The 20,336-nt window shown below is 32.8% G+C and overlaps 1 protein-coding gene across 3 annotated transcripts in view; it reads right to left on the bottom strand.

The window, feature by feature from the left end:
* The window catches only part of LOC145280015 (tyrosine-protein kinase yes-like), a 414,499-nt gene extending 399,643 nt beyond the window's left edge, over nucleotides 1–14,856 (bottom strand). Inside the window, exon 1 of one of the 3 annotated variants that reach the window (XM_080131652.1) lies at nucleotides 14,029–14,856. The gene's annotated coding sequence lies outside the window, so the exon portion shown is untranslated. The remainder of the gene's footprint in view (nucleotides 1–14,028) is intronic. The other 2 variants (XM_080131655.1, XM_080131654.1) reach the window with 2 other exon arrangements.
* Nucleotides 14,857–20,336: the final 5,480 nt, after the last annotated feature.

Genomic DNA, 20,336 nt, shown 5'->3' with positions numbered 1-20,336 from the left:
TATATTACAATAAGGTATTAGAACAGCGAATTGATGGAGACCATTAGACCAATGAGTCAATGAACTGGAACAAAGGAAGCAGGAAATAGATCAGACAATTCTGAAGAACACATGCCATAATAGTATTTATAGAAAAGACAGATTCGTAACATTACGTTTGTGAGAGATAGGTTGCAGAGAAAAAGGGTGGGATTAATAAAATTATACACACGTTTCTGCACCCTATCAAAAACCCCATAAATGGGGCAGAGATTCCCTAGCACAAACATAACAATACTTCATAAATGGTCAGATAGTAGATTTGTAGCAATAGAAAATAGCCTATGGTGCGAGAAAGTGTTTCGAGCGATAGAGAGAACCTATTTTACAAGAAACAGAAAACAGCAATGGACCTAATAAATGTACTCCAAGAAAGATTTGATGAGAAAAAAAGACCAAAATGTTTCAAAGTCGATTTTTCCTCAAGAGCAAATACAATAATTATAATCTATATGTCTATAAAAGTGTGTGTGAGGATACTTCTCAACCTATATACTCAAATTTTTGATCTACAGACTTGAAATTTGGTATATAAGGTATTCAGACGCGTGGAACTTTTTAATCAGTTTTAATCTGGAAAAAAAAAAGGCCTCTAAAAGGTCAAATTTTTAAAATTGGTACATGGAGGGGGCGGGGTCATCGGATTTTTATTTGTTTGTCAACTCCTTCATGAATGTGCATGCGTGAATCGTTCACATGACAGACTACTTGTGTTAAGTAGGTTTGAAAACACTTTATAAAATCCTGTCAAGCTGGCCTAATGGTTATTGTACTTGACTCGCTGTCTTTAGATTTTACTTTCGTTTAATTCTTGCGGTATTTTTGTTTATAATAAATAAGAATTCTGCATTAATTGAAATATAATATTTATGCCTATTTTATGACCAGGCAATGCCGGGCAGCCAGCTAGTATCTTATAAAACGAAATAATTAATGGCATTTTTAACCCAAGTAAACATATTTTTGAACCAAATTTCAGCAAACAAGATCTATTGACCAATTGAGTTTTATTTGATAACAAGCAGGCCACCTGGCGTTGTTCGGTCATAAAATACATTGAAATAGGATTTATTTATTACTAGCATGGATACCCAGCATTGCCCGGGTGGACATGAAGTTTGGTTTGGATACAGTTGTTATACAAAGGATATTGAGCAGTTTCATCGATACCCCCACAACAATTTCAAAAAATAAAAGAACGGAATCACCCAAAAAGGATACGGAGAAGAAGTTTTTGTTGCTTGTGCATTTGAATCCCCTCCTAAAAAAAAAAAATAAATAAATAAATGAATCAAAACAATTTTTCTTTCAATCAAAATAGCAGTGAGTGCCCATATGATTGCAAAAAACGCGATAGGCAGGCTCGAACCTGAAACGCGAAAGGCAAACGCTTGTGCCTATCGGACCACGACCGCTTATGACGTCATAACGTTGAAAAAATAGGGTTTATAAATATAATTTTAGTGAATTATGCGTGCGTGACTTGTGAAAAGCACGACACGAAAACAGACCACTCTTCCATAAAGTGGCCAATTAACCACCACAGAATTAATCTTTTTTTCTAATTTTCACATATTATGCATTCGAGGGATTGGTACCAGTTTAGTAGATATACACACACACACACACTAATACACAGACATCTTTCCTTTATATAATAGACTAGCAGGGTTACCCGGTGTTGCTCAGAACCATATAAAACACTGGGAAAATTGAAGTTGCTTTTAAACATGACTATTATTCTTAGAATAGAAGAATCTTTTATGTCTATGTATCATTTGCAATCTCGAACAAAAGTATATTTTACCTACCCTAAGACAGGTATTGCACAACACATGTATGAAATAATTATACCTTCCCTAGAACAGGTAATTTACAGCACGCATATGAAATAATTCTACTATTCCTAGCACGGGTTATGTACAACACATATTTAAAATAATTTTACCTACCCTCGGACGGGTAATGTAAATACATATATGAAACAATTTAGTGTACTCTCGACAGGTATTGTACAACATATATGAACTAATTTCTCTTCCCACCAAGGCCACCATAATCTTAAGAAATATGAAGTCATTATTAGAAGATGGATCATTAGGATTTCAAAATAAATACATTGTCATGCTTAGGCAATTCTCTATTGATTATTATATTGTACCCATTATATAGTTGTGAGTTCAAAAGTTTGTTTTTTTGTCTTTTTTAGATACCACTTGGGAACCATCAGCTAGAATCAAAGCCAAAACATTTAGCTTTCTAGCAGTATTCGCTATCATCTGAGTTAACGACACGTGCATAACACTTGACAAATTAACATGGTTAAACGTATAAATATATATTTGCGCATGCAGAGCTATATACACATTACATTGAATTATACCTGCCAAGTTTTAATTTTAACCTCTTAGCAGCAATTTTTTAGTTAAAAACAAAATCGATTTTGTTTCACAGGTCTGAATACCCCATATATCAAGTTTCAAGTCAGCATGGTTACCATTCACCCTCGCATGGATTATTGCCACAATTGGACTGGTGCATTTGCTACTAGTCTGTTACTCTTAGACAGGATTCAGAAAAGAGTAGCTAACCAAATAGGTCCCGCACTGTCAACCAAACTCCAACCTCTGTCCTATTAACAAAATGCTACATCACTGTGCCTAGTTTACAAGTATTTTAATGGAAAATGCTCCGACGAACTCAAAGTCCTTGTAACCCCTCAAGGTAAATATCTTCAACTACCCTGACTGGCAGCAAAATCCCACCCCTACACTGTAGAGATCTATATGCCGAAAAGTCTTCAACTCAAATAGTTTTTTTTTTCCCTTGAACTGCTAGACTTTGGAATTCCTTATCGGTTCCTGCTTCTCTGGCTGTACTGACATGCAGAAGTTCAAGTGTAATGTGGACAGACATCTTGCTACTCAACTCCCTACATAGTATCCCTGCAAATTTTATCCCAAATAGTAGCCCCTTACTTACATTCAAGTGGCACTGAAAGGAGAAAAACCAGTACAAAGAAAAAAAATGTCAAACTCAATACACCCTATCCTCGAGTTACCTTTGAGCCGTTATAAGTGGTGATTCGTTTGTAAAAAAAAAAAAAGATGAATTTAGAAATAACAGTCAAAAATATAATTGAATGCAATTATCAACAGAATTTGAATATTTGACCACTTTTTCGAATCTCTGTGGATTGTAAAACATACCCATAGTTTTAATTGACTTGGTCTCAAGGTGCTTAAATCTGCACTTTTATTTTGATGGTAATTATTGGAGCTTAACCTATGCCCTCAATCTTTAATGATGTTACCACGTTCTGCTTTTTTTTTTTTTCTTTTCTTTGTTTGTTCGAAGTAACTTGATTTTAGAATATCAATACTTAGGATTCAAAACTATTTTAGCCCCCCCCCCCAAAAAAAAAGTGATTTTCAAATCATAAACTGCTTTAGTCATTTCCGGGACTGACTCTGGATTCTCCGTCAATGCTTGAAATCTTATGGATTCCCATTTCTTACAAGTATCCACAACTTACTGAGAAATATGAGAACTTTTAAACAAGCAGGAATGAGGACCTAAAATGGTTCAATTGTACTATAATGACCGTTGGAATATCTCGACCATTTCACTTAGGATAATTTGCTTACGTGGTGAACAAAAATCAATTCGTGGTCTCAACTGGTATTTTTAAAATATACAAAATCGACAATTTTCTTACAAATTTTTACCTATCACAACTTTCAGACAATTTATCAAATTTAGGGTGTTTTTATAGAATCACTACCGTCTCCAAACATGGTTTTAAATCGGTTATTCAAAATTAGGGTTAGTGATCGTCAAAGTGTGAGTGTGTGCGTGTGTGGTGTGTGCGTGTGTGGTGTGTGTGTACGTGATGTGTAGTGTGTGTGTGTATGTGTATGTGTAGTGTGTGTGTATGTGTAGTGTGTGTATGTGTAGTGTGTGTGTGTGTATGTGTAGTGTGTGTGTGTATGTGTAGTGTGTGTGTGATGTGTATGTGTAGTGTGTGTGTGATGTGTATGTGTAGTGTGTGTGTGATGTGTATGTGTAGTGTGTGTGATGTGTATGTGTAGTGTGTGTGTGTGTGATGTGTATGTGTAGTGTGCGTGTGATGTGTATGTGTAGTGTGCGTGTGATGTGTATGTGTAGTGTGCGTGTGATGTGTATGTGTAGTGTGCGTGTGATGTGTATGTGTAGTGTGCGTGTGATGTGTATGTGTAGTGTGCGTGTGATGTGTATTGTAGTGTGCGTGTGATGTGTATTGTAGTGTGCGTGTGATGTGTATTGTAGTGTGCGTGTGATGTGTATTGTAGTGTGCGTGTGATGTGTATTGTAGTGTGCGTGTGATGTGTATTGTAGTGTGCGTGTGATGTGTATTGTAGTGTGTGTGATGTGTATTGTAGTGTGTGTGATGTGTATTGTAGTGTGTGTGTGATGTGTATTGTAGTGTGTGTGTGTGTGTGAAAAACATTTTTTTAAATTTACAGCAATTAAAATATCTACTGACAGTTTTATTCGCAAAACTTAAAAAATTAATTGAAATGTTTTAGGACGAGAAATACAATTTGGAACCAAAACGACTGAACGAAACATGCAAATTACGGAAGACATTTTAACGATCTCTACGACCTAATTAAACAAAAAGTTATTCACAAATAAGTTTTTTTTTTTTTTTCTTATTTAGAATTCAACTCATTTTTTTTTTCAGTCACGGAACAGAAATGTCATATTCCAAAAATTACATAAATTGATCAAGTAGTTTTATTTTTATAAAGAAAATCATTTTTACAAAATATTTAAAGCGATTTATGTGAACTCGATAGCATTACAAGGTTGATCTCGCCAGTTTGAATCATAGTGAACTTATTTGCCCCTTGTTATTTGTTTGTTTGTTTTTTAATAGTAACGTGAGATGGTCCCTTTTTGATTACTTATAAAATTTGATTTTCTTACTTAAAAATAAAACTAAACTACTTAATCAATTTACGTGATTTTTGGAATAGGACATCTTCGTTCCGTGACATATACACGTATCATAAACATTTTTTTTTGTATTTTTTTAATTAGGTTGAATTCTAAATAATTTTTCCGGGGGGGGGGTAATAATCGTAAAGTCACTAACAATAACAAAAAAATAAATAAATAAATAAATAAAAGTAAATGCACTAGATGGCCAACTTAAAGACCTAAAGACAGAAGTATTCGGGTCTGTTTGGTTGGCCACAAGTGAAAACAATTGGGATTATATTGGATTGGATAATAAAGATCTTAATACAATGAAAATTACTCGACGACAATTTCAAATGTGATATTCGTTCAAAACAGACCCGAATGCCTTTAAAAGTAAGTCTCAAGTTGGTACTCTAGCGCATTTTGACCCAAAAAACTTCAAAGGCCGAGTGATTCATTGAGAGTTAAGAAAAAAAAAATCAACTATTAAAAGTACAAGTTTATGGTGGGTACTTATACAGTTTAGTCAAGACATTAAAAAATGAAAATATCGAAAAAAGGTTATATTATCCGTATCCGTTTCGGACTGAAGATCTCCGACAAAAATGTTCATTTAATTTGCTCGAGTAGTTTGTTCTTTTTTGTTTGTTTTTTTTTACAGCGGAAAAACACGTTCTTATGAGAGCGCGTTGAAGTCAGTCAGTCATGAAATTTGCTGTACACGCCACGGGGAGATAACTCCATGTAAAGCGCCGATACTCCCTCCCATCTTTAATTTTAGCTTTTCTTCCTAAAAATCGAATCTTTTGCTCAGTAAAAAAAAAAAAAAAAAAAAAAAAAAAAACTACTTGATGAAATTAAATGAAATTTTTTTCGGAGAACTTCGTTTCATAACGGATACGTGCAATATAACCTTTTTGCAATATTTTCATTTTTTTTTTTTTTTTTAATGTCTTGACTAAACTGTACAAGTACCTTATGGTGCTCCTTTTCGGGAATTTCAGAGTTTAAATTGACTTAATAAATAAATAAATAAATAAATAAAACGCCTTCAAACTCTAGTAATTCGGATTTGATCAAGTTTTCAGCTTTCCCGACATTTTTTTAAAAACTTTTCAGTTACTAAACAGTTAAGTTCGAGTTTTGAATGAAAATGTTCTTTAAAAAGGATATACTTTATTGCGATTTCAAATTTTAATATAACAGCATAGAAAACAAAATTAAAAGGCGTGTATGCGAGACGACCAAGAAAAAATAATGCTCGTTAGTAAAAACAAAAAAAAACAAACGTAAATATACAGTTTCAAGTTTTAAGAGACGGGCCATTTTGCCAGTTGACCATCGACATACGACAAAAAGGAAATAAGCAAATGCGGTCAAGTATTTTGATGAATAGAATATTAAGCAAGCCAAGAAGTGACCTGGCAGTCAAAATGGTGCCGGGAAAACTCGTCCCGGGAAAACTCGTCTCCGGAAAACTCGTCTCCGGAAAACTCGTCTCCGGAAAACTCGTCTCCGGAAAACTCGTCCCCTTTCGCTAGGTAGGAAAACTGGTCCCTTATTGAATAAATATCGATTGAAAACACATTTTATGATCGTTCTTGAAGGAGATATTGTTTTTTTAAAATAAACTATAGCCATAATATTTAAAAAAAAAATATTTTTACTTGTTTAATGTTTTTTTTGTGTTTTTAATAAAAGCGTTTATTATGTTCATAAACGAGACCGCATATTTTTTTTATATTAATATAAAAAGAATTTACTTATATACTGTTGTTTATAAAAGGGTAAAATCGATTTTTATACCTCGCCGACTATGTTGTTTATTTAATTTATTTGGAATCGTTTATTTGGTAAAGAAAAAAAAACAGAAAACAAACAAAAAACATGTCGGTCGAGTGTTACGGGAGAACGAGAAATAATGCCCGGTATATCACATCTTAGGGGGTCTTGATAATCGCTAAAAAATAGAAAATTAAAGAAATTACTGAGGGAGATTTGGTTTTAAAAAGAAAATAATAAATTTTAATATTTTTTAAAATATAATTTAGAGAGAGAGAGGGGGGGGGCATAAAACCTATATCTCCCTTCGAAAAGCAACCAACAAAAAATGAAATTAAAAAGATTCTTGATAAACGATCGCGGAGTTTTCAATAAAATTGATTAATAAATTTATTTAGTGATTACTTTCTCTCTTAATGATTGATTTTAGAATTTTGAAGTAAAAATTAAAAAAATTAAAAATGAGTTAACGAGAGATTGTTAGCACATGGCATCTCTCGCGCCAAAAAAATATTTCGCTTTTAATTTATTAGTTAATTTTTGCAAAATTTGACAGGACGACAATAAATGTTGATAATTGATAAAATCATAATTTTAAATAACGCATGAGTGCATTTGGTATGACAGAAAACAAAAATATAACAACAAAAAACTATCATAATTAAAAAACAAAACCAAAAGCGTAACGAAGAATCGAATCGCTCCCTGTTTTTTAATTTTTGGGTTTTGTTTTTTTTTTGTTTTTATGACTCGAAAAAACATCGTTAAAATAAGAACAAAAAAAAATTGTAATTAACTTTGTATGAACATAATAAACGCTTTAAAATAAGCTAAACCACTAAGAACTTAGCCAGTTAGGTAGAAAACGGACACTTAGAAAATCGATTTTATTTAAAAAAAAAAAAAAAAAAAAAAAACATTAAACAAGTAAAAATATTTTTTTAAAAATATTATGGGGGGGGGGCTATAGTTTATTTTAAAAAACAATATCTCCTTCAAGAACGATCATAAAATGTGTTTTCAATCGATATTTATTCAATTAGGGACCAGTTTTCCTACCTAGCGAAAGGGGACGAGTTTTCCGGAGACGAGTTTTCCCGAGACGAGTTTTCCCGAGACGAGTTTTCCTAAATTCAGTCAAAATATATCGGTAAAGGTACAGAATAACGACTCCTCGTAAGACCGTATATTAAAAATAAAGATTGGTACGTTCATTCCTGAATTTTGTATCTTTTATAAATCTGTGTGTGCGTGTCTAAAATAATAATTAAAAAAAAAGAAAAACAAAAAAGACAGAAAAAAAAACTGATTTTCATTAACCCCAATACCAACCCGAAGATCAAGGTGGAAATATGGAGAAAAAAAAAAGAAAAAAAAAAAGAAAAAAAAAGAAAAAAAGAAGAAAAAAAGAAAAAAAAAAAGAAAAAAAAAAGAAAAAAAAAAGAAAAAAAAAAGAAAAAAAAAAGAAAAAAAAGAAGAAAAAAAAAAAGAAAAAAAAAAGAAAAAAAAGAAGATAAAGAAAAAAAAGAAAGAAAAAAAAAGAAAAAAAAAGAAAAAAAAAAGGAAAAAAAAAGGAAAAAAAAGAAAAAAAAGAAAAAAAAAAAAAGAAGAAAAAAGAAAAAAAAAAAAGAAAAAAAAAACAGATCTAGGCGGACAATGCTGAGAATGCTCACCCTCTAAATTGTATTTTACATCTTTTTTTTCTTTTTTTTAAAGTTTTTTCAGATCATTATCATAGATTACATATAGCAAAAAAAAAAATACATATTAGCAAAAAAATGTTGAAAAGTAAAATTTTGATTTTTAAGAAGGGGGTTCAGTTTCACTTTCTCATTATAACGTCCTACTTCATTGCTACCTGACTTACAGTCCATTTCTTTACTGATGTGTCACGTGATGGGAGACATTATAAGGAGAAAGTGAACCAACCCCCTTCTTAAAAGTCATTAATTTTTTTTTTCTTTCTGTTAATATAATACTATGTAATCTATAATATTGTCGGAACAAAAACTTAAGTTAGTCAGTGCTCGTACAGATCCGCCAAAATCTAAAATATGCTTGTTCTGAAAAGATTTTTAAAATCACTTTTAATGTTGTGTTTTGTGCGCGCAGAGCCGCAGGGTTCAGGGAGCGTCTAGAGTGTGGTTAAAATCAGTTTCGTGTGTGTTTGTTTACATTTACATCAGCTGATATTTGTAATTAACGATAAATGCCCTGGAAAAGCCACTTCTGATTAATTTTACCAGTTTCAAAATATGCAAACGAAAATTGGCTGTTTTTTTTTTTTTTCAGAATAAAACTGGTAAACATTAATCAGAAGTGACTTTTCCGGGGCAGTCATCGTCAAGCACAAATATCTGCTGACAAGTGTAAACAAGCACAGGCGGAAGTTGATTTTAACGTAAAATGTTATGTGTTCTGATAAACTCAGTGCACTCACTACCCTAGTGATGTATCTGACATGTAGCAAAGTCACACCCCTTCACTGTAGAAGGTCCCTAGCTGTTGGAAAGCTTTGTACTCTATTAGCTTCTACTCTCGGATTGCGAAATTTTGGAATTCTCTTCCTGCTGCCTGTTTCCTTTATTGTACTAACATGCAGAAGTTTAAATGTAATGTGAACAACAACAGACACCTTGCTCAGCCTCATCTCCCCTAAACACGATTCTAAATAGTTGCCCTTTTAAGTCCAAGTGGCAATATGCCTTGTTTGGGGTAAACATGACAAAAAAGTTATTGCTAGTATTTAGTGATTCGTTAACTTACGACGCTTTTGAGTTTGACTAGAAACAAAGTGTAATATCTGTTCTGATACTTCACTTCATCCTTTCTGACCTAGGTCAATGAAGAACAAATTAGACATTTTTTTTTGTCTCAAACAGAATACAGATTGCCCCACGAAAGGATGGGGGAGGGGCGTCTGGACTTTCCCCACATTGAAAATCGACCTTGTGTCTAACTGCTCTCGTGGGGAGGCGGGTAAATAGGTCTTTACGATAAAATACATTTATAGCCCGGTTAATTCTGACTCCTCGTATACGTGAACCGGAACCGCCTATAGAAGGGGGGGGGGCATTTATTACTATAGACAACAAATCGAAAAAAAAAAAAAATATTGTCAAACAGCTATATAATGAATACATGTTACCAAAGGCAAGATAAGGTAGAAGAGTCAACTTATGTTGCCTTTGGTAACATTTGTTAAAGAGTTGTTCGACCACTCTTTTCGGTTTGTTGTCTACAGTAAGACATTCCCATTTTTTTTTTTTTTTTCTTACAATAACAACGAATCACTTCCGATGGTTGAGGTTTGTTTTTAGGTTATAATCGACCGAAATGGCATCGGCGTAGCAAAATAAATAAATAACAAGCAAACAAACAATATTAATAAAACCAGATTCAATTGTCTGGTCGAATAAAAACAAAAATAATATTTAGCAAAAGAGGATTTCATAATCCGGTTGTAGAATTATCAATAATGGTTGGGGACAGCGTACTCATTACAAAAAAAAGTTGTCAAAGTTGACAATGGAGGGCGGGTGCTTTTCTTAAAAATAAAGGCAAAGTTTTAAATAAATAAATAAAAATAAGCCTTCCTCGAGCAAAACAAAATGTACTACTTACATTTTTTTTTTTTTTTTAATAAAACCAGTTTCTTAATTCTGCCAAACAAATTGCCATATTGTTTCCATAACGAACTTGTTTTATTACTTTTTTACCTATAATTGTTTCCAATCAAAAACGAAACGAAATAAGCAAACATTATAACTCGCTTGCTATTCACCAACCTTTTAACTTTATTTTTAATGAACACAAAATGGAATTGGGTATCTTTACAATTACTGTTTCCACATTACTTCCGGTTTCCCCATTCCCATATTAAGAATGTTTTCAGTGCTTATGTATTTATACTACCGCGCTATTTTTATTTTAAATATATTCGAGTTAGATTCAATTTTTACGGTATTTTTGTTTGTTAAATCGTTAAATGAAAGTACAGAATAGTTACAAAACACCCTCCCCGTGTTAAGAATGGCTTTCGGTAAATCTTTCTACCTTAACAATTACCTTTAAAATGACGACTATAATAGGTTTTCGGGTATGCTGAAAACCAATATCGCATTTAAATTTTCCGCAAACAAGTAGTTTTTCGGATATTAAGCAATGTAATTCCTTATAAGTGGTGGTGGCTATGATTAAAAATATATCGTAAAACTTGAATCTAACTTGAAAATACTATTTTTTTTAAATTGGACGGTAACATAAGTGCGTAAGTAGCCATTTATTTTTATACATTTTTTGGTACTAGTGCAAGTGCACTTATTGATCCGTGCTGAAATAACGTTATTATTTAAAAAGCCATTTTTAACATGAGGAGGGTGTTTTATAACTATTCTATACTTTACAATTGAATATAAAAAATAAATAAATAAAAAAACATCAAAACTTTAATTTTGGAAATACGATTAAAAAATAGCGCGGAGAGCACCCATTTTTTACCACTTTTCCGTTTTGTTTGCTAGACTCCAAAATGTTCAGACTTAGTTTAATGAATGACAGTAATAAAGTTGGTACTCATGCAGAGAGTGATCCGTGCTGAAATAATAACGTTATTTAAAAAGCCATTCTTAACATGGGGAGAGTGTTTTGTACCTATTCTGTACTTTAACCTTACAATTGAATAAAAAACAAAACTTTGATTAAACGTGGAAATACAATTTTAAAAAATAGCGCGGATCACTCTCTGCATTAGCACCATAAAGTTATACTAACAAAAAGTGTCCATAAACGGAACAATTTACGCCAAAACGATTCAATAAAATAAAATAAACAAAAATCAAGCGCAAAATTTGTCCAATAAAAACAAACAAAAACAAAAAAATACTGACTAAATCTTTACAGGTATTCCACTTTATTACGACGGCAGTAATTTTGTTGCTGTTGGGCTCAGATTAGAGCTCTATTCATTCCCAAGCTTTACAGTCTCCTTGAAAAGGGATTAGTTTATGGCCAATCGCCTGATGCGCTTCTACCGAGGAATGCCGATGGGGCTACTCAAATGTTTGTGGGCCAGAATGCGCTGGCTTCTCAAAAACCACTTAACCTGGTGTTTAACCTCTTGGCGAGGAGACAAATGATGTCTCTACAAGAATTACTCGTGCGAATTCCGTTAGATTTATATAAAAAATAAAAAAGAATTGACAATAACCGTGCTGTATCATTTTCATTAATCCTGAGGGGCGAAGAGGCATTTAATCGTTTTCCTTTTCAAAGGAGAGAGAAAAAAAAAAGATAATTAGGTTAAAAGAAGAAACAGGTAGTTTCACTTTAATCCGGTGTCGAGTTTTGTTCACATGGATCTATTTTTTTTTTTTTTTTTTTTTTTTTTCCAGATTTTGAAAGTTATGAAACTACACTGAATAATTATCTACATTCCAATAAGGGAAAAATAATAAAAGTAAATAAATTATTAAAAAAAAGAAAAAAGTTTTCATATTGATACAATTCGAAAAGTGTCAAGCTCAAACTTCTTTGTAAACGTAATAATTAAAAAAAAAAAAAAAAAAAAAGTTGGGTACTTGTGTAGTTTATGGACCGTGGTATATATTTTATTTTGATACTAGAGCACTTATTGATCCGTGCTGAAATAATAACGTTATTATTTAAAAAGCCATTCTTAACATGGGGAGGGTGTTTTATAACTATTCTATACTTTAACCTTACAATTGAATAAAAAAAAAACTTTAATTAAACTTAGAAATACGACGTAAAAAAAGTAGCGCGGATCCAGTAAGTGCACTAGCATCTTTATTTTTTTATTTTTGCTAGAATTTAAATTAAATTCAATTTTAACGGTATCTTTTGTTTATTAAATTGTTAGATGAAAGGACAAAACTTTCTAAATAAAGTCATTATTTCATCACGGTCCGTAAACTGCACGAGTACCAAGATTTGTTTAAAACTAAGAAACGTTAATGATAAATAAATAAAATGCTTATTTTGAACTTTTCAGCTTTAAAATGGCTGTCATTTATTAATTGAACCAAATTGTTATAAAACTACAATTAATTTGGGCACGTCTGTAGGAGGACCGTGTTATTTATTTTAGATAGTATTTTAAAGTTAAATTCAAATTTTCGGTATCTTTTATCAAATTGTTAGATGAATATATAGAATAAAAAAAAAGAGCACCCTCCTAATGTTAAGAATGGGTTTCTAAATAGCGTTTTTATTTCAGTACGGTCCGTATTGTGTATAATTATTCTTCATATGGTTGTTTCAATGGCAGTCATAAAACTGAAAAGTTCAAGATGACGGTATACTCATGCAGAGAGTGATCCGTGCTGAAATAATAACGTTATTTAAAAAGCCATTCTTAACATGGGGAGGGTGTTTTGTACCTATTCTGTACTTTAACCTTACAATTGAATAAAAAAAAAAAATTTAATGGTGCTAATGCAGAGAGTAATCCGCGCTTTTTTTTTTTTTTTAAATCGTATTCCTGCGTTTAATTAAAGTTTTATGGGGTTTTTTTTAATTCAATTGTAAGGTTAAAGTACAGAATAGGTACAAAACACCCTCCCCTCCCCATGTTAAGAATGGCTTCTTATATAATAATATTATTTCAGCACGGATCACTCTCTGCATGAGTACCAAAAAAACATAAAACTTTAATTAAACGTGAAAATATGATTTTAAAAAATACTGCGGATCGGCACTCACCGATTTAGTACCAACTTATCGAATTGTTTCGCTTAAATCATGATCAAAAAAAAAAAAGGGTGACGAGTTAATTTCAGATTAAGAAAAGTAAAATGACGAATATACGAACAAAAATGAAGGGGAAAAAATTCATTAACTTTTTATTTCATAAAAAAAAAAAAAAAAAATGGGACGAAATGAATTTTCACCTGATTGATTTCAAAGGGCGTGTAAAATGTTGCATTTTTTTTCACATTCAATCTAACAATTATAACTTTGATTTATTTAACTGGTAACAAATAAAAAAAAACAAATTTAAGTTCCAAAATTTTAATTTATATTATTTTTTCCGTTTTCAAATGTTTTAATTAAAACTTGTTTTCATAAGCATGGCGGGGGGGGGGAGAAGAGAGAGTGACGATGTCGACCTGTTTTTTAGTGTTTAAGACACCTTTTAACAAGCGACAATACTTAACCGGCTTCTAAAACTTGTAGAAAAGTTTATGAATGACAATAAATTGGGGAAAATGGACTTACCTCTTATTGTCTGGCTACGAAATCATACTTTTTTTTTCTTAAACGATATTCCACTAGTCTTTCCAAGATTAAGGTGTTTTTATTTTATTTTTTTTTTTAATTAGTTTGCTTAAGACGAGACAAACATTTGACCGGTAACCGAGAGAGAGAGAGAGAGAGAGAGAGAGAGAATAAAAACAACGGTAATCACTCGATTGGTTGCTTTCTCTTGACACTTTGACAAAAAAAAAAAAGCAATCGTCCTGGTAAATTATGTAAACTTGAACTTATTTTATCGTTCCCACTTGTAATATCCAACCGTTTAAAAATTATCTCGTCCACTTTTTTGTATGTATATCGTTTGCGTATGTGTATGTTTTGGGTTTGTTTGTTTTTTTCGGTAAAAGTATATCCAAAGTTAAAGATATGCCCATGCCCAGGTAATAAAAGAACCTCCCGTAGATCTCCGCTCAAAAAAAGTTTGTGAAACTAAAAACAAGTGCGCGAACTCGTTATCAAATACGAGTTTAGTTTATGGCTTTTTGTTGTTGTTGTTGTTGTTGCGTGTGTTTTTGTTTGTGCGTTAGTTTTGTTTTTGTTTTTTTTTTACTTTCGTGTTTTGTTATATTTTTTAAACTTGACATTTATTTATTCATTTTTTTTTTAATTTAGTGAGTGAAGTTTTAAGACAAATGTTTAGAAGTGTCTCTTCTATTTTTTATAGGAAAACAAAAATGTGTACATTTCTTAATAAAAAAAAAAAGGTCTAGTTGGAGCGGCTACTTTCGACAACAGCGACGAAATGTAATATATTAGAGTTTCTTTCTATCTCCCTCCCTCTCTTTGTCTGTCTTCCTCCCCTTCTTTTTCACTTCTCTCTTTTCAATTCTGAATGACGCCTCCAAAGAATCCTTCTTCCCCCCCCATCTCCCATTAACAAACTGTGTCTCGTCGTTTAATAAACACACGCGCACACACAAATAATACGTTTTCATGTCGTCGATGTGACGAGGTTTAATTTGGTGATTGGCACAATCGAATCAATGAAAATGTTTTCCTCCAAAAGACAATGACACATTGTAAGAAATAATAAGAAACTCCTTTTAAAATTGGGTATTGTATTAAGAAGGGATTAATTGTTAAAAAAAAAAATTGCTTGATCGACAGATCGATTTTTTTAACATGTTTTAAGCAAAAGCTACATCACGTACTTAATTGTCATGTCGAAAATAGTAATACACCCAAAAATTACGAAACATCATCGCGTAGAAATTCATTTCTAGTAAAAAATAATTTTTACGGAAAACTGGGTATAATCGTATTTTTCTTAGACGTTATAAAGTAGGCAGTAGGAGGCTACACACAGGGGACGTAACTCCGAAACGAATATTTTAGATTACTTGTGTCATGACTGTAATATATATTTATAGCGATATACTTTTTTTTTTTTATTATTTACTAAAAAAAACACACACAATAGCAGTTGTTCTACGCGATGGATTTTCGTAATTTTGGATATATTACTATTTTCGACATGACAATTAAGTATGCAATATTGTTTTTACTAAAAACGATATATTAAAAATATCGATTTGTCGACTATATCTTAAGGAGCACGAAAAAAGTACTTACACACGTACGCACATATCTTGTCAACAAATTAATCTTTTTATATTTTTTTTTCTGTGTGATCATATTACGATGCATTTACTTTTACTGAAAAATAAAAAGAAAAATTCACACAAATTTAAAAATAACGTAAGGTTTAAACGAAATTTTACATTTTTCTGTTGATATGAATTTCACTAAAGGTCATTTGACCTTTTTCCATAGAAAAATTGAAACTTAAGCTCGAATCTATTTCCTGGTTGACAATTTGGCATTCAAACCATTTCGTAGGTTTAAGCGTTTCTTTTTTCTTTTTTTTTACGTTTTTTTTTTATGTTCAGCATTTGTTTTATGCTCAAAGTTTAACAGCATTAGTGTTAGGATATTTTTTTAATGTTCAAAGTTTAACAGCATTAGTGTTAGAATATTATTTTAATGTTCAAAGTTTAACAGCATTAGTGTTAGAATATTATTTTAATGTTCAAAGATTAACAGCATTAGTGTTAGGATATTTTTTAATGTTCAAAGTTTAACAACATTAGTGTTAGGATATTTTTTAATGTTCACAGATTAACAGCATTAGTGTTAGGATATTTTTTAATGTTCAAAGTTTAACAACATTAGTGTTAGGATATTTTTTAATGTTCACAGTTTAACAGCATTAATGTTAGAATATTGTTTTAATGTTCACAGTTTAACAGCATTAGTGTTAGAATATTTTTTTAATGTTCAAAGTTTAACAGCATTAGTGTTAAGATATTTTTTAATGTCCAATGTTTAACAGCATTAGTGTTAGGATATTTTTTAATGTTCACAGTTTAACAGCATTAGTGTTAGAATGTTATTTTAATGTTCACAGTTTAACAGCATTAGTGTTAGGATATTTTTTAATGTTCAAAGTTTAACAGCATTAGTGTTAGGATATTTTTTAATGTTCAAACTTTAACCGCATTAGTGCTAGGATATTTTTTAATGTTCAAAGTTTAACAGCACTAATGTTAAGATATTTTTTAATGTTCAAAGTTTAACAGCATTAGTGTTAAGATATTTATTAATGTTCAAAGTTTAACAACATTAGTGTTAGAACATTTTTTTTTATGTTCAAAGTTTAACAACATTAGTGTTAGAATATTTTTTAATGTTCAATGTTTAACAACATTAGTGTAAGCCTCCCTAAGATCCCAGTTCTCTTTGCACTCATCCAGTGGAAGTTTAGTTAGTGCTTTCTCTTCTTGGTCTTTCCATCCTCCTCAACCATTCTTAACTATTTGTTGATGGGGGCACTACAATTTTTTTGCGGGTGGGGGGGGGGCCGATTATACATTTTTTTTTTTTTTGGAGAAGGGACGATCATACAGTTTCAGTTTCATTGGTTCCATGTGTTGTTCCTATATCTTTTTGCTTTACTTCTGTTGCAGTTTCCATATTGCTGTATTGGTTGGTTTTCACATTTTAGTGTTTTCCTTAAGATTTCAACATTAATGTCTGTTGTATAATCTTAGTACTCCCCATGATTCCAATTTCTCCTTGTCTTTTTACCAAGTTCTTTTGGGACTGTTCTTTGTGCTCCTACAATTATTAGTATTATATTGATTGGCTCATCTTTTATATTCAAAATTATTATTACTATTATTATTATTATTATTATTATTATTGGCTCACATGGAGCTTTCACATAAGTCAACAAACGATCGGTTTGGAGATATGTGGTGTTCTCTGGAAGCTGAGTGACAACAAGTCTCCCCAGACGTCCAGCTCTCTCCACCTGGCAAATAAATCTGCGTCATCGCAACAGCCGCATACCATTGATTTCTCGCTGGTAGTGGCCATTGGTTTATACTGGAATTTGAGTGGCACTAAGCCTCCCCACGGTCCCAGTTCTCTTCGCGCTTGTCCAGCGGAGGTCTGGCCAGCGCTCTCTCCTCGGTCTTTCCATCCTCCTTGACCCTTCTCGGCTCTTTGGTATCACTTTTCTATTGGGGCGGCGGTGATGAGACAATGGGAGTATGCATGATGGTGGTGTAGAACTTGTTGATATGTAGCTTTGGCGTTCTTCATTCCCTGTAATGCTTCTTTGTTATATTGTCTTGTGTTATTCCCCACATTCTAGGGTTTTCCTTAATATTTCAGCCATTTTCTTTATCGTTAGGTGTTGTATTTTTGCAGTTATTCCTCTGATTCCAATCTCTGCCATTCTTTTTTCAAAGTTTTTCAGAATTGTTCCTAGTGCTCCTACTATTATCGGTACTATTATGATTTTATTCATCATCCAAATCCCTTTTAACTCTCTGGCTAGCTCTGTGTATTTGCTTCGTTTCTCATTTTCTTTCATACTCACCCTGTGGTCAGATGGGACAGCAAAGTCTACGATTTGACAGGATTTTTCTTTCTTGTTAATTATTACGACATCTGGTCTTCTTGCTTGGGTTTGTCCGTCTGTATGTCCATGTCCCATAGGATTTTGTGGTTCTGATTTTCGAGTGCTGTTGCGGGTTTATGCTTGTACACTCAAAATGCATTCGTTTGCATAATTCTCAGTGCACCGCCCTCCCATTTGGTCATGCCTGTTTTTGTATTCCTTTTGGGCCAGTTTGCTGCATTCACTTACTATATGGTTTATCGTTTCGTCTCTCTGTCCACATAGTCTGCATTTGCTGTTTTCTTATGTTTTATCGATCCTTGCTTTGATATGGTTGGTTCTTATCGAGTTATCTTGTGCTGCAGTTATTAGAGATTCAGTTTCTCGGTTTATATGTCCTTTTCGCATCCATGTCCAGGTGTTTTCGTTATTCTCATCTTTTGTCATTCTTATGAATCTTCCGTGGAGTTGTTTCTCTTCCCATTTCTCTTTTCTCATTTTGTCGTTTGTCTCTCTGTTTTCTGTTTTGTTGTTTTTTCCGTGTCTCTCGCTGCCATAATTATCCTGTCAGTGTTTTGCATTATGTATTTTTCTAGTTCTTTTTTTGTGTCCTTCACACAGTCTTCTATACAGATCAGTCCTCTCCCGCCATCTTTCCTTTTCACGTAGAGTCTGTCAGTATCGTCCTTTGGGTGTAGTGCATTATGCATGGTCATGAGTTTCCTGGTTTTCTGGTCGAGTTGTCTCAGTTCTTCTTTTGTCCATCCTATAAACGGTCCAGAGTATCTTACTAGTGATACTGCCCATGTATTTATACCTTTTATTAGGTTTCTGCTATATAATTTCGTTTCCAGGAGTTTTCTTGTTCTCCTGAGGTATTCCTTTCCAATTTTCTCTTTCATTTCTGTTGCTCTGATGGTGTCCACTTCCAGAATTCTCAAGTATTTATAGTCGTCTTGTTCCCATGGGCTCTCATTTCTGTTTGGTTGGGTAGTTCCATGACTTCTGTCGTTTCCAGTTTTCCCCTTCTTATAACTAGTCGTGCGCACTTTTCCATTCCAAATTCCATTTGGATATCTTGGCTGAAGATTCTGGTAGTGTTGATTAGTGTCTCTAGCTCCTCTTCGGTCCTTGCAAAAAGTTTCAGATCGTCCATGTACATCAGGTGGTTCATTTTTTCCTCTGTATTGGAGAACTTGTATCCAGCTTGGCACTTTCTCAGAATACTGTTCAAGGGCATCATGGCTATCATGAAAAGTAATGGTGATAGTGAATCTCCTTGAAAGATGCCTCTTTGTATGTTAATTTCTGTTATACGTTGTCCATCAGCTGTCAATTCTAGTCTCCATGTTTTCATTGCATTTTCTATTACGTTGTTGATCCCACTTGGTATTTTATACATTTTTAGGCATTCTATTATCCATGCTTGGGGGATCCTGTCGTACGCTTTTTTGTAATCGATCCATGCCATGGCTAAATTCTTTCTCCTCCTTTTTACTCCTTTAGGATCTTTTGATCGGTTTATTATTGATTAGGTCATGTGTTCCTTTTTTTCTTTTTTGGCATCCTTTCTGCTCCTCGGGGATGAGTCCACGGTTATTCAGGGAGTGGTAGATTTGTTCCCTCAGTTGTGCTGTCAGTATATTCCACAGTTGGTAAGCATGTGATTGGCCTATAGTTGCTAGGGACGGTTCCTTTCTCCATGTCCTTCTGTAGCTGTGTGGTTCTACCTTTTGTCATCTAGTCTGGTACGCTTGCTTCCTGTATACATCTTCTCAAGTTTTGGGCTAGCCTTTCGTGTAAGGTTGTGAATTTTTTGAACCAGTATGCATGTATCCCGTCATGCCCTGGTGCTCTCCAGTTTGCCATTTTTCCTATGATTTTCTTTAGGGTTACCTTGTTGATTTCATTCACTGTTCCTTCTTCTATTTGTTCTAACTCTTCTTTCATGTCTTCCAGCCATTCAGCATTTCTATTGTGATCTCGTCGCTCTTCCCATATTTTACTCCAGTAGAGTTTTGTTTCTGCCGGATTTGGTTGTTCTGTTTTTGTTTTCCCTCCGTTCACATTTTGGTAGAATTGGCTTTCATTAGTTTCAAATGTTCTGTTTTGTTTGCATTGTTCAGATTTATATCTATATCGTCTCAATTTCGCTTCTTTTGCTTTTATTTTTTGGTCAAAGTTCTTCATGTTTCTTGTTTAGCTTCTCCCTGTCAGTTACATTTCCAATATTACGTTTTCTCCACATTGCTTTCTTCCTGTTGATCATTTTGGCTTCTTTTTTATGTTTGTGTATTTGGGTTTCTAGTCTTATTTCCCATCCAGGTTTTGTTGGTCCGCTTGTCGCTGGTTGTTTTTCTGA

This window comes from Euprymna scolopes, chromosome 7 (genome assembly GCF_053919585.1).
Source record: "Euprymna scolopes isolate OS-2025 chromosome 7, ASM5391958v1, whole genome shotgun sequence".
Taxonomy (NCBI): domain Eukaryota; kingdom Metazoa; phylum Mollusca; class Cephalopoda; order Sepiida; family Sepiolidae; genus Euprymna; species Euprymna scolopes.
The sequence above is the reverse complement of the archived record's forward strand: the minus strand, read 5'-3'. Positions and strand labels throughout refer to the sequence as shown.